This window comes from Callithrix jacchus, chromosome 14 (genome assembly GCF_049354715.1).
Source record: "Callithrix jacchus isolate 240 chromosome 14, calJac240_pri, whole genome shotgun sequence".
NCBI lineage: Eukaryota > Metazoa > Chordata > Mammalia > Primates > Cebidae > Callithrix > Callithrix jacchus.
Window position 1 is genome coordinate 51460465 of NC_133515.1, and position 14437 is coordinate 51474901.

The 14437-nt window shown below is 40.6% G+C and overlaps 2 protein-coding genes across 6 annotated transcripts in view; one reads left to right on the forward strand and one right to left on the reverse strand.

Annotated features, from left to right (window-relative positions):
• EHBP1 (EH domain binding protein 1) overlaps window positions 1-1562 on the reverse strand; it is a 388496-nt gene extending 386934 nt beyond the window's left edge. For all 5 annotated transcript variants that reach the window (XM_035272471.3, XM_054244907.2, XM_054244906.2 and 2 more), the window contains exon 1: window positions 1350-1562. The gene's annotated coding sequence lies outside the window, so the exon portion shown is untranslated. The remainder of the gene's footprint in view (window positions 1-1349) is intronic.
• The window catches only part of LOC144579123 (uncharacterized), a 137260-nt gene that overhangs the window by 43801 nt on the left and 79022 nt on the right, over window positions 1-14437 (forward strand). The window lies entirely within an intron of this gene.

The following is a 14437-nucleotide window of genomic DNA, read 5'->3' on the forward strand; positions in this document are numbered from 1 at the left end:
CAGGACTTTATAAAGCAGTACTCGAGGACTTTCTAGAGTACCTCAAGGGCCATGACTTGCACATACAGACACTTTAAAGTCACTTAATAAAATGCATTCTGTAGAGGCAGATGAATTACAAAGAGGTTTCTCTTCCCTGGCACCAGGGTTCATGGTCAGTGAAGGACAGTTGGATTTTAACACTTATCTGGATGGACCTTTTTCACAGGGCACAGACTATTCTATAGGGCATTCTGGAGACATGCCAACTTTTAATGGCTCCTTTCTAAGCACACCTGAGGCCACACTTGTCCGAAAAGAGACTGCAGGCATCATTTCTTCAACACCAAAAATCTCTCCAGTTTCAGCCTTCCAGGTTTCCTTCAAACGTTCACTCTCTTCTGCTCTCTCTAGTTCTCTCCATCCCACTGAAATTAACCCAAGTTCTCCCTCTCTGACCAGTAATTTCAAACATTTTTGACCAAGGCTAACCTAGGTTGGCAAAAGGCTCTACAGACTTGGCTGGGTGTGGTGGCTCACACCTGGAATCCCAGTGGTCTGGGAGACCAAGGCGGGAGAATTGCTTGAGGCCATGCATTTGAGATCAGCCTGGGCAATATAGTGAGACCCTGTCTCTAAAAATAAAAATTAAAGGCTCTAAGATGCATATACTCCACCTCTTCCTGCTTTTTTTTCTCAAAAAATTCTCTGGTAACAATAAACTATTGCCACACACATACTTTGTGAGGATTATGTGAATATCTACTTTAGCAATATTGGTATGGATGATTCCTATGTGTACTACAATCCATATTTGGTTTAAAGTTTTACGATAGAAAACTTATAGGTCATAAATTGTGTCAACCTATACAGGCATCACTATCCTGTAGGGTTAACCAAAATAATCCACTTCAAACAACCAGATGGTGATGAAGGTAAATGAAATGTAATTTATAATTAAAAAGCAGGAAGAGAAACCACTGAAAAGCACAATCAACTCAATACAACACTGGTGCTAATATAAAGCAAACTTCCCCAAAATTGAGGACATTTCAACAATCTGCTCATGCATGTTTTTAGTGGGAGCTCTTCAAATATTGCCAAGTATTTCCTGGCAGCCAGGTGAATACTCAGGTAAGCCCCCAGTAAACTCTAGTTACATGCTAAATTTTTATTTATAAATGTGAAATACTACTAACTATTAAGAACTCAGCAGTTATTGAGTAGCTCTTGGGGACACACACACACACACACACACACACGAAAATCTAGGTTATCAAGGCTCTTTGGCTAGTAAGAGCCAAAGAAAATACATATTTGAGGATGCTTCTGGAACATTAGGAGGATGTTTGTGGCCTACTAGTTCATACCTTGAAAATCACTGGCTAGGTGGTTGGCTTGGCTTTTTTATTCAGTTTCTTGAGATGCATAGATGCGTAGTCACCTTTTCTGAATCTCACATTGCTGTTACAGGGGCATCTTGACCTTGTGTCCTAGCAAGCAACCCAGTTCTGCCATGACTTGGACCTCCAAATCCCCAGTCTCTCACTGGAGTCTCTCTTTGGGAGGGAGAGTCAGATGTTACCCACTAACTGGGCAGCCTCCCAGTTACCACCCTGGAGTATCTGTGATGACATAATGGGAGGCCTTGAGTGATACATGGTAGAGGGAATTCAGAAGACCTGGTCACAGACCACCTCTGCCTTGCCAGCTATTTGACAGCAAGCAAATCACCTCAATTGTCAGCTCAGATTTATCCTCTGAAAAATGGAAATACAGTCATGTGCTGATAGCAATATTTTGGTCAATGAAGGACTGCATATATGACAGTGATCCCATAAGATTTATAATATTGTATTTTCACTGTATCTTTTCTATGTTTAGATACTCAAATATTTGCCATTGTATTATATTTGCCTGCAGTATTCAGTATACAAACGTGCGAATAGGTTCGTAGCAATGGACTATACCCCTTAGCCAAGGTGTATAGATTTGTGTGATTACCCTCTGTGATATTTATAAAATGGCAAATGGCCTAATGACATATTTCTCAGGACATATCCACAATGTTAAGCAATGCATGACAGTAATAAGACCAACCTCATAGATTTCTTGTGAAACTCAAATAAGATAATGTAAGTGATAAAGTATAAATCCATTTATAAAAGTATTATCTGTTATTGTTGCAGAGAGGAAATATTCATGCAAGCATCTTGACTGTTCTGTTTACAATGTATGCTTGAAATTAGGATTGCAATGGTGTACAATAATGACAAACAATCCAGATGGTCAACCATGAAGGTCAAATTCAAAGACGGCACAGGCCCTACAGACTATTGAGAAAGAGTTGTGAATTCCTGATTCTGCAAGTACATGTCTCAATGATCCTGAATCCTTTTCTTTTTTCCTTCTTGGAGAACAGGATTTAATTCAGATTAATTCCAAACATTAGAAATGAAGGTTGGTTTTCTTTTTCCTTCATCCCACTTGAGTTTCAGAGCTCCAAAAGGACTGCATATATGACAGTGATCCCATAAGATTTATAATATTGTATTTTCACTGTATCTTTTCTATGTTTAGATACTCAAATATTTGCCATTGTGGCTAAAGAATGCTAGGAATTCTTCCTTCCACCCAGTCAGGAATGTGTCCTGCTTGGAGAACTTAGCAGGAATGTGAGAGCTGCTAGATAAGGCCCAGCAGTCAGAGCAGGGGACTGTGGGCTTATTGCTGGAAAGAGCCCTCCTCTAGGATCAGGCCCTCCTCAACATTCCCAAGAGGCTGCTCTTAGGCTGACAGCGGAGGCTAGGGCTGGTGATGCAGGAATAACCTCTGCAGCCAGTAAGTGAGGAGACAGCTCAGCTGAATGTTTGAAACAAAGAACGGCAGTGTTTTCAGTCTTTGGGGAAAGTACAAGGTCATGGTACGTGACAGAAGATTTTTTTTTACTGCAGAGGATTTTTTGGATCAATACATATATTGGCTTGAACATGGGCTCTACCATCTTCCAATTAGTTGCATGACTGGGATTAGATACTGTGGTGATAGTAACAGTACCTACTTATTATGGTTGTGGCAAATTGAATAAAATAATGTACATGAAACACTTTTCATAGTGCCTCTCCATAATTTTGGGCTATAAAGCCTATTTTTACATGACTAGCTTTTAAAGAGTCTTGATATACTTCATTTCTTCAAAGTGTTAGAGTATACAGTGTGTTTCCATATTTGTTACTTCTTGTTAATTGCATTAAGCAAACGTATGAACTTGAACACTCTTGGGATGATTTGTAGATATGTTACTTTTTTGGAGCAAGTAACAAGATGTCAGCTTTGGCAGTTATCATGGGGCCTCATCTTAGCTTTAACTCACACCTTGCCCCCATCACATTTTTTGCAAGGAGCTGCCAGTCACAGGCAGGCTGCCTTTCTTTAGCACACTGGCATTGAACCAGTATAGCCACTCTCACCTAGGTCCTAGTAGGAGCTTGGAAGAAGCTGTTCTTAGAGGTCAAAGAGAAGCTCAAAACTTCAGGGGTTCTGTCAGGCAGGGTTGCCCTTAAGCAGCCTCTGGGACAGCCAGGCTGTCTACCTGATCCCCTCAAGCTTGGGTCTCAAAGTTTTACCTACGTAGGAGAAGATCTGCCCTGCACCACGCCCCAACAGGGTTTTCCTTGCCTGCTGCTTTGCTTCTGCCAGTCTTCCTGGAAAAAGTGTTGGGAAGGCAGGACTCTATCGTTCTATCTATCTTAACCCTTTCTTGTTCAAATGAGAACTCCTGGAACAATGTTGTTCTTCACTGTGACCCTGACACTTGACATTCCTGAAGTCATGGCACTGCACCACCTCCCTGGACCCTAAATTCGGACTCATACAATTAGTTGGGACCTGTTGGGTCTTTCTATAGACTTGATCTTATATTTTCAGTTTCCTCCTAGTGTGGTGGGAATGAGGATGCAGTTCTGATCTATTGCTATAGCCATCGTGAGCTTCCTGGAAACTCTCTCTTTCCCAGTCTAGGTCCCTCGGTAATATCAGCCATGAACTCTGGACATGGAGCCTCACGTCCAGCTGGAAGCAAACTTAACTCTACACTGGCTGCCTTACTGCTTTTAGGATGGTTCCTATATGCCATCTACCTCCCACTCCATAAATCTCAGAGAAATTTCATCCTTTATTGGTAATAAGGACACACTGATTTTTGGGGGAAACAAAGTCATTGCTTTTACTGACCTTCTTGACTTTCTAAGGGCATGACAAGCTGGGACCACAGCTTTCTGAGTTGGCAGGGAAGCTAGTGAGTGAGGGCCAGGGCCAGGCCTAGGCTTGTGTATAGGGGCTCAGGATGGAGTTTGGAGGAGATTTCCTGCATGAGAATTTGGACCTGAGACAAGGGTCTAGAGCAGAGTCTAAAGGATGCAGCCAGCTTTCTTATGGTGCAGTCTTTGCTAGTGTCAGCCAGAAGATAATACAAGGTATGATTAGATTGGAGGTAAGGGGTAAATGGAGGTTGCCTACATGTGACCAGGCTCCAGATAGAAGGCTTGTTTATGGGAGCAGCATCCAGGCTGAATAGGTGAAGAGAGATAGAACATTAGGGCTCCCATTACTAGATAAAGTTGTAAGCAGGGTTAGGCATTTAAAAACACATTTAAAATATAGCATCAGGCAAACGTGTATCTGACACTGAGAGTAGCTTGAGTACCAGTCTATATTCTTCCTCAGACACCCTCTTCTAATTATTTGTCTGCTCTGCCTGCCACTCATGACGATGATTTGGTTGCTGCCCCTCCTGAAGTATTTAAACCCTGTACCTGCCTTCAGTTTTGCCTGACAACTACCCTCCACTGCACTCTACCTTTGCTTCTCATTTCTGGATATAATGCTTACCCTAGGATGTTTCATGTGCCTTAAACCCATAATTTCCCTCTCAAATTACTGCTCCTCCAGCCTTCCCAGTTTCACTGACACTGAAGCTAGAGAGCTGAGGGTTATCGTAGTCTCCTGGAACATCTCTATACACCATGTGCATTATCGCTCTGGTGGTTAGCCCATCTCTATTCCATGATGCTCTTGGGCTGTGGTAGACATCACCAGTGCCTACCTATATCCAATTCCTTCATTTCATCACATGAGAGTCACACGAGAGACTCTACTGCCTGCCCCACTTCCAGTTAGGTGGAGCCATAAGACTAGTTTGTGTCAATGAAATGTGAATGAAAATTCATTTATTATTGCTGGTCTAAGGTGGTGAAAACCTCTCTTTTGATTCTCTTTATCGGAGACTTTTCTCTTCTACCGTTGTGTTGAATGCAGAGATGTTATGTTAAGGTGGTAGAATCACGGAATCAAAGAAGCCTGGATGGCAGTCATGGAGGGTGGCTGCCTTGGAGAGATGCTTAGACCTGTAGCAGATGCTGCGTGATTAAGAAATAAACTTTTGTATTAAGCCACTGAGATGGGATCATTTACTACTATAGCATAATCCAGCTCATCCTGACTAGCACAATCATGAAGGCTTATTGATTTCACCACCTCATATTGTTTGAATCAACTTCTCCTCTATAGTATCTCTGCTGCTGTAGCTCAGGACCTCAACATTTCCCACCAGGACTAGTGGAAAAGTTTTAAAACAGTCTCCTTGCTTCCAGTTTGACATTCCTTGGACTCATTTTCCAGACACACTAGAATGGTCTTTGTATAATTCAAATCCAATTATGTATCGTGGGTTACTCTGCTTTGTTGGCTTCCTGATAGTGACATGATGAATAGTTACATGACAGGGCTTCTCTCCAGCCAGCCTCATCTCCCATCTCTCTTCTCCTCCCATTTTATAACCAGCAATACTCACACATAGCATGCTATGTCATGCTTCCTTGCCTTTGCTCATGCTGTTCCATTTATCTGAGACATCTTTATATATCCTTTACTCTCGTCTTTGCCTGACCAACTCTAATTCTTCTAGACTGTGTTCTAAAACCACCTTTACTGAGAAGGTTTCCTGCTGGATTTAATATCGCTCCTTCATACTCCCATGGCATCATCTCCACATGATGGACCATGTTATATTGCCTCTGTTTATGGGTCTCTCTCCCCTGTGAGAGCATAAACTTGACCAGGTTGATACCAGTCAGACAGTGGGTGCTCAGTTGTAGGAAATGCTGAGGTAATGAGATTCGATGATGATGTGGACACTCAGGGATCATCTTTGGACACAGATCCCAGGATGATGGACTGTGATGTACACTTGAAAGTTCCAACCTGAGAGCTTCGTCACTGAGGTGGGCCTCCCGGTCTGACAAGAGTGGGCATGGGAGTTCTGACTTCATAACGAGCTTAACAAATAGTAGGCTCAAGGAATTAATTTTCTGCCCTATTCAAGATTAGCTCAAGAACTGAAGAAATATTGCATTAAATGGGAACCATGAAGAGATAACACTCTGAGAAACAGGTAAGACAGAAGCAGAAGAAAGAAGGTGGGACCTGATATAATCTTTTTTTTTTTTTTTTTTTGAGACGCAGTCTTGCTCTGTCACCCATGCTGGAGGCCAGTGGTGTAATCTCAACTCACTGCAACCTCCACCTCTTGGGTTCAAGTGATTCTTCTGCCTCAGCCACCTAAGTAGCTGGGATTACAGGCACCTGCCACCATGCGTGGCTAATCTTTTTTTTTTTTTTTTTTTGAGACAGACTTTCGTTCTTGTTGCCCAGGCTGGATTACAATGCCACGATCTCAGTTCACTGCAACCTCCACCTCTTGGATTCAAGTGATTGTCTTACCTCAGCCTCCTGAGTAGCTGGGATGACAGGCATGTGCCACCACACTTGGCTAATTATGTATTTTTAGTAGAGATGGGGTTTCTCCATGTTGGTCAGGCTGGTCTTGAACTCCCAACCTCAGGTGATCAGCCTGCCTAAGCCTCCCAAAGTGCTGGGATTACAGGAGTGAGCCACTGTGCCTGGCCACCTGGCTAATTTTAATTTTTTCAGTAGAGACGGGGTTTCACTATATTGGTCAGGCTGGTCTTGAACTCCTGACCTCAAGTGATCTGCTCACCTTGGCCTCCCAAAGTGTTAGGATTATAGGCATGAGCCACTGCGTCCAGCCACAACCTTATAATATCATCAACATACCTTCTAGATTAGGCTTAGGCAGCAATCACACAGTTTGGCAGTTTGGATTTCTTGAAAGCTATAATAATAAATGCAATAGATTCTTACTATTCGTGATAGTTATGTTCTGTAAAGTCACTGAGAACACTGATTAGCAAATAGTGAGCCATCACCCTTAGGGAATATAGAGGATTAGATTCCTGCAAGCCACTTGTCACATTTTTGCTAACCAATCAATACATAATCATGTTTTATGTGTATTCTGTCTAAAGATGTGTTGTTTACTTTAATATATGTCATTGATTAACATTGAACTCATGGCCAACAACACCATAACTCATGCCTGAACAAAGCTTATCTAACACACATTTTCTCTGTAAGGTGATTTTTGTGCTTAGGAACACTAGATAGCACTTTAGCACTACACTTGGGGTCTATCTTAAAAAGCAAAATCAGCTGGGTTCAATGGCTTATGCCTGTAATCCCAGCACTTTGGGAGGCTGAGGTGGGTGAATCACTTCAGGTCAGGAATTTGAGACTAGCCTGGCAATCATGGTGAAACTCCATCTCTACTAAAAATACAAAAATTAGTCAGTAGTGGTGTTAGGCACCTGTAATCCCAGAAACTCTGGAGGCTGAGGCAGGAGATTCACTTGAACCTAGGAGGCAGAGGTTGCAGTGAGCCAAGATTGCGCCACTGCACTCCAGTCTGGGTGACAGAGCAAGACTCCATCTCAAACAAACAAACAAAAAAACAGAAAAACCACCCACAAAAACAACACAAACATGAAAAACATGGCATTAAATAGACTGCAAAAGGATACTTGTTTACAGTATGACAGCTGAAACAAGAATGCATAGCATTGCCTTGTTCAACCTCAGCTGGGAATGTATATGTCAGATGATTCAAATTTTTCACTGCTCTGTGTATGTCCATGAATGACTATGAAAGCACCATGAGTATTGATTTTGGGGTTACAAATAACTTTTAGGGTGTAAGCAAATCCCTAAATATAAAATCCATGAATAATAAGAATCTTTTTTAGCTTCAACACCTACCATGTGGCTTTGAACTATGTACTTTACAAATACACATATTGTCAAGTTTACCAACTTTTCATTCTTCAATGAGTGAGATGACACAGAGTTAATATGGTAAGGATATCCTTAAATGCACAGGGATTACCACTGAAAAAATACAACTTTCTAGTAAGATTAATGTCATACAATATTTATTTATTTATTCATTTATTTATTGAGACAGAGTCTGGCTCTGTCACCCAGGTTGGAGTGCAGTGGCGCGATCTCAGCTTACTGCAACCTCTGCCTCCTGGGTTCAAGTGATTCTTGTGCATTAGCCTCCTAAATAGCTGGGATTACAGGCACCTGCAGCAATGCCCAGCTAATTTTTGTATTTTTAGGAAAGACAAGGTTTTTCCACGTTGGCTAGGCTCGTCTCGATCTTCTGACCTCAGGTGATTTGCCCACCTTGGCCTCCCAAAGTGCTGGGCTTACAGGGGTGAGCCACCGTACCCAGACTCATACAATATTTATGTTAAGGTTATGCATGCATTAGTGGGGTTGGAAACTTGTAATAGGCTAGGCTTCTGCTCCTTTAGGGAACTTCTAACTCAATAGTCTGAGCTCTTGTAGAATACTAAGAATGCATTGCACATTCAGCAACAGAGCTATTGACTGGTTATGCTTAAAGACCCTCAGATTGTGTACTAAGGTCTGAAGAGAATATTCTTTATAGAAAACCATGCCTGGCAGTTAAGTACACAATCACTCAGCTTCTTATCTTCTCAGGCAACATCACTGGAGCCCAAACAGTCAAGTAAACAAATTCAAAGAGACAAATATGTCTTTCAGGGCATTGACTCATTGAATGGGAAGCCAAATTGTCAGCAAGTTTTAGACAAATAGACTAAATATTTGTGTCTTCTCAAAATTCAGATGTTAAATCCTAATGCCTAATGTGATAGCATTTGGAGATAAAAGGCCTTTGGGAGGTGATTAAGTCATGAAAGTGGAGCTGTCATAAATGAGATTAGAGCTTTTATAACAGAAGCCCCAGAGAACATCCTCGCCACCTTCTGCTATGTAAGAACACAATGAAGCTGTCTATGAACCAGGATGTGGGCCCGCACCGGACACTGAATCTGGTGGTGCTTTTATCTTAGACTTTCTGGCCTCCAGAGCTGTAAGAAATGCAATTCATTGTTTATAAGTTACCCAGTAAATGGTATTCTGTTAGAGCATCCTGATGGACTAAGACATATACTAAAGACCTGCAAAATGAAGATCTTGTCCAATCATCTACGTGTGCACAGTCTTCCTAACTGCAGCTTGCTTTCCATTCAGGTCAGTCTGGACTCTGTTCCAAACTATGTGGTGCTCATTCCTCCTCCTCATCTTTATTCTTGCCAGAATGCTATTCTTTTCAGCCAAATTACCCTTGACTAGAAAGACTCAATTCAGTCCCACATCTTCCATTAACCTCTCCTGGATCTCCTCAGCCACCCATAACCTCCCTGGACCATCCAAAATCTGGCCCACTTGACACTTCATCTCTATAAGAGAAGTAATAACACATTCCTCTCAGGACTTCTGCAGGACACCGTGTGAATATGCATAACTCAGGGCCTGGCACAAAGTGGATGCTCAGTACTGGTGATTTGGATTTGAAATTATGTTTTTCATTTTGGTTCATAGGAATTAATCTTTTATCTCCCCCTCATAGGCAAAGGTTATGAAGAAAATGTGCATTGTGAAAGACAAGGCAATAGCAAGAAAAAGCATGCATGGGGCAGTAATTTCCAAATCTTGAATGTTATAGGACAGTGCAAGAATTTTGGAAACTGATCTTACGTTGCTTAATATTTTCTTTTTGCCCAAAATCTTCCTAGTAACTCTTCATTCTTCTATCATTGTTTATATATATATAAATTATAAAAGCAAAAAGGTAGGAAGGAGAGAACTTTATATTCTTAAAATGAATATATTCAGTGTCAGGAAGAACTCACCTTACTCTTCCACCTATCTGTTTTTTCATTCATTAGCTGAATATTTATTAAGTGATATGCATCAGAAATTTTTCTAGGTGGCAAACATGACAAGCAAGGTCCCTGTAGTCAGAGAGCTTACTTTTTTTTTTTTTGTATCAGAAAACAGGTCACATAAAACTCATAACCAACCAGTGTCAACCCAGTCACCGGCCCATGCACAGACATCTGGGAACTATGGCGTGCCTACTTAGTCACTGATAAGAAGGTCCAGTCCCTGCTTCTAAGTTCTGAGGAAGGGAACAGGAAGCTGTCTCAATGTAGAGAGACTGGGAGTATAGAGGCAGATGAGCCAAAGCAGCAACCCTGCCCAAGCATTTTCTCCCTCGGGACAGTGAGTGTGCTGGGGGCTGAGGACAAGCTCTCAGGCCATTACTCTTTGTAAGACAACCCCCACATAAACAGAGAATTATCATTTTTCTATAAGTTATCATTTTTTACCATGAAGGACAGCAACATATATTTAGTCCAAAGAATTCTGAAATACAGGGCATAAGTCATTTGAAATTGTTATCAAAATGTGGAGACAAGCCTTAAGAAAAGACAGAGGGGGAATGAGATAGTCTTACCTGTCTACACTGGGAGTTCCTCGGTTTGTCTCTCACCAGGATTCCAAAGAAAATAGCTGGATGTTGTGAAATATGAACTTTCAAAAGTGCTATAGAAAATTTCCAGCACTGTTCAAAGCTGGAAGCCTTCAGCCAATAAAAATAAGATACTTGTTCTTATTCTGAAATCCCGAATTAAACAAACTAAGGTCAGAGTAACAATTGTGTTTTATTCTAGCATGTGTCAGTGAGAAACTGGAGGAGACTTCCCTGGGATTGATAAGCCCCTTGTACCACCTTGAACTGTTAGATTCAATAAGATGACATTGTATATATATTGTGCTTTCTTTCTAAAAGTCACAATCAAGGGAATGTAGTACCTAACATAAACTATCAGAACATGTCACAATACTTTCCATATGTAATATACTGAGAGTCTCAAATGACAGTCTCCAGTATCCCAGCCTAAGTTTGTAAAATGGAACAAAAATATATTCTCTATTTCAGAGAAACTCTTTAGAGTGCAAATATGCATTTACGGGGCAGCAGAGGAGGTGGGGGTGGGGACAGGGGAGAGACAGAGAAAGAGAGAGAGAAGTAAAGACCCAGTGACATTTTCCAGCACCTTACTTTCTAAAGCTCTTTCTTGCAGCATTGCACTGCAGAGGAAGAAGGGGGCAAAGTGGGTGTCAGCTTCCTAAACACATTGACAATAAGACCGAAAAGAAAATGATCCAGAAACTGTAAGCAGAAGGTTCCTCCTTGTCACAGCATTTCAGGATTAGAAAGAAAAAGATTTACTAAAATTACCCACAATGTTAAACCCTAAAGCAGAAAGCCTTAAATAAGGCAAATGGCCTAAATGCAGAGCTTCAGGCAACTTTATCAACTTCATGTTATACATCACAGCAAGCAAATTAATTGTTCCCAGATGCTGGGATGAAGAATGCTGCTGAATTGTTTTGCTTCTCCAACTTTTCAGTATAAACACACACTCGCAGGGTTACATTCTCTTTTTTGGCTCCCAACATGCAAGTAATTATACACTGTGCAGGATAATGTTGGATGAGCTCTCCTTTGAATACCAAGCAAGTTCTGAGTTCTGTCAGCCTTTTGGTTACTATGTCCACAAACTTTTTTTTCTGACAGCCTTTAGTAACAACTTGTAAACAAATTGTTTCTAGTTAAAAAAAAATATTCAACAGCAGTACAATCCCATTTATAAATTATTCCAAACTCCTTTAGACCTGGAGGGTGATAAATTCACCTCAAATATAGTACAGCTCCTGTTTTGCATCAATAACAGTTTTTCTACTATCTTTCTGAGAGGGGGTCATAATTCATAATAGTTTTTATATTTTTACATTCCTTACATCTTTCCAACATATAAACAAAGAGAAGAAAATAGCAGGTTAGAAATCAACTGTGAATTGAGAATGTATTTAGGATTAAACACAGCTTCTATGACCATTGCCAGAATGAAGAGAGGAAAGGGTCATAGTTTCTATTCTAACTCCAAAGTTTCATAGGGCAGATGTCTGCTGTCAGGTGAATCATGAAGGGATTTTTTTAGGGGGGCTACCTGGGGCCTTCACACTTCTTGTAGTAAATAAACCTGATAAATTTGTTCTGGATCTTTGTATAATGAGGCACAGGTATGTGGTGTAAAGTATGGTAGGGGGAGATAAAAACAACACAGGGAAAACCTTAGAAATGGTTAAAGGGAAAAAAAGCATTTTCTGCCGAAGGGAGAAGTTCTGCAGTTCTGCCAACTGCAACACAAATGAGAGGAAAAGTTCAAGGAAAGTTGATATCTAAAAAGAAATAAATAAAAGGAAATTCAATGAGAAACAATATTCAGGTCAGGGCAAAGCCTAGAGAAAAACACTCATTCAGAAGTGGGCTGCCATCCTGCTTTTTCTGAAGTGAGCAGCTGCTGGGTATTGAAACCAGCTCTCACAGTTGGGTCCCTGCCACCATGGAAACACTCTGGCTTCTATGCTGGGGTGGCCAAGGCACAATGGGGTGGTTCCATGGCCCAGAAGCACTCTGGCTATAGATTAGGTAGGTTGTGTGTGTTTTTCTCTTTTGTGTATATTTGGGGGACTTTGATTCCTGGATTTGTGGTTGGCTATTGGAAACTTTTCCAAACTATAATAAGCCCTGACCTAAGTGGCAAAGTTTCATGCAAATAGCAGCATGGAAAGGAAGCACTGAGGTGTTCAACAGGCAAATAACTTATTTCTAGTCTCTTTTAAATGATTTCTTACACATCTCTAGCAGGTTCTGGCCATCTGTACCTGGTCCCGTGGATTGTAACATTAGGATGTTTTTAAAATAACACTTAGCTTGCTTTTTACATTTGTAGTTTATAATAACACATGATCCTAAAAGGAAAAACTATCATACTCTTATAAACTGAAAAAGTTAGCTAATAAAGACTGTGAAATTAAAAACACAATCTATAGCTTATATATTATATATGAAGAGCCACAATAATTGGCACATTCGAGTATTGAATTCACCATTATGGTTTTATTATTATTGCAAGCTAAAAATTTTATCTACTAGTTAAGTAAAAAGAAAATTCCAAAATAATAACCTCATAATACAGCATAGTAAGTGATAGCATAGATTTTAGAGCCAAACTTCTTGAGTTCCAATCCTGCCATGTATTAGCTGTGTAATTTTGGGCAAGTTACTTAAACTCTCTATGACTTTATTTCCCCTCTATAAAATGATGGCAATAGTAGTACCTTCCTAGTAGAGATGACTATGAGTATTAAGTGAATTAACATTTGTAAAGTGCTTAAAAGAGTGTTTGGTTAGTATCATGTAAGTGCTTAAAAATGAATAAATAAATAAATAAATAAAAATTTTAAATCATTCTTAAAATAATTTAAACCTTTTTGACAGTGGGAAATACCATCTTTGGAATCCAGGACAGCACAGTATATTTGTATATCTATATTCTCACTCAGGAAATGTTAAACTTCTTATTTACATCTAAGATTTGTAACTCACTTGGAGTGGTGCAAGGCTCCTTGAGCCTGATAAAGCAGCTTGTTTGTGAATTTAGCTAATTTGCAAGTGAGTAAGGGAGAGGGCTGTGAGAAATATATACTGGATCTTCTGATTCATTTGGCTCTCTTCAAATGCTTAAGTGTTCATTAAAAGCACAAGGCATAGTGCTTGCTAAACTGAGCAAGCATAAGATGCCACCCCATGCTGAGATACCCATCACTGTACTCTCTCTAGCAGTAGCCAAGGAGTCTCGACCTCCTAGGGATGGAAAGCCCGGCACTTTTGCACCTCCATAACAGGCTGGGTTGTATCATTTCTACCAGGGGTTGTTCAAGGACTTTCCATTTCATCCCAGATCTTGTCCACTGGTACCGAAGAGCCCACTTATGGGCTGAGATGCACAATTTTCATGGTGTCCATTCGTATTAGGCCATGCCATTTCTCACAAAGTGTGGAATTGCATTATTTTCTGCTGTGGGTTTGCCTGAAACTGGCTCTACTGTACAATCCTGTTCTTCTGTTTACGCTTTCCCAGTTGAGTATGTGAAGACATTTTGCTGTTAGGTATCGATGGTTGCAAAATGCTTTCACAAATCTTGTTAGGATATTTGGGTGCATTCCATACAAATATGCTATTCTACTACCCAGAGGATCTATAACTTTTGGAATCCAGTCTACCTGGAGCTAAGAGGTTAACATTTTAGTCAT